At 43.5% G+C, this 1,130-nt stretch overlaps 1 protein-coding gene across 1 annotated transcript in view; it reads left to right on the top strand.

The window, feature by feature from the left end:
- Window positions 1-1,130, top strand: part of LOC106013877 (synaptotagmin-10) — a gene marked incomplete at its 5' end in the record, with an annotated part of 9,012 nt that overhangs the window by 5,178 nt on the left and 2,704 nt on the right.

Genomic DNA, 1,130 nt, shown 5'->3' with positions numbered 1-1,130 from the left:
GCGTAATGTGATATGTGATAAGTGGCGTAATGTGATATGTGATAAGTGGCGTAATGTGATATGTGATAAGTGGCGTAATGTGATATGTGATAAGTCTGAGGACGTTTGTCGGTTAATATATAAATAATTTGTATTTATATATAAATAGTATATATTATTATACATATATATACATGTATATATTTTTAATTATTATATGTATATCGTATGGTTAGGCTGACCAGCAGAGATGTGGTTCATCGGCGCCATCAACACTATAACTTCATTCAAGAGGCGAGATCTATGAATATAACGTCAGTCTCCGATATGACTAAACAAAATGGGTTGAGAGTTTTGAAAAACTCCACAAAACCATGTCCTAGATTAGGCACTGTCATGGCCGCCCATTCTTAAAATAGAGTCAAGTCACATGGTATACGCTATGTTGAATCATTATGACGCCATCAGTGCTGCCATGCCTAGATATTGTAATGATATCAGTCTATGGCAAATTTTCAGGTAGAGTTTATAGCCTGCAACACTGGTTTATATCATGGTCCGGGTTCAAATCCCCACCAGAGCTTCTTGGGCTTGAGAGTGAAAGAGAAGGGGAGAAAGGGGGGGGGGCAGAGAGAGAGAGAGAGAGAGAGAGAGAGAGAGAGAGAGAGAGAGAGAGAGAGAGACAGACAGACAGACAGACAGACAGACAGACAGACAGACAGACACGAGACACACAGTGAGACACACAGTGAGACACACAGTAAGACACACAGAGAGACACACAGTGAGACATACAATGAGACACACAGTGAGACACACAGAGAGACACACAGTGAGACATACAATGAGACACACAGTGAGACTTACAATGAGACACACAGTGAGACACACACGAGATGAGACATACAATGAGACACACAGTGAGACACACACGAGACACGCAGTGAGACACACTCAATGACACACAGTGAGACACACACGAGACACACACGAGACACACAGTGAGACGTTGTACTAACGATATGGTCAGGAGACATCTCAACTTACTGTAGATCGTGAGTCGGGTATTGATCCTTTCCCCCTTACCGCTGACTGTGACTACTCTACGCGTGTCTGTCTAGTGTGGGCGGGGGAGGAGTGGGAGGGGGGGG

The sequence above is a fragment of the Aplysia californica genome, unplaced genomic scaffold (genome assembly GCF_000002075.1).
Source record: "Aplysia californica isolate F4 #8 unplaced genomic scaffold, AplCal3.0 scaffold01411, whole genome shotgun sequence".
NCBI lineage: Eukaryota > Metazoa > Mollusca > Gastropoda > Aplysiida > Aplysiidae > Aplysia > Aplysia californica.
The sequence above is the reverse complement of the archived record's forward strand: the minus strand, read 5'-3'. Positions and strand labels throughout refer to the sequence as shown.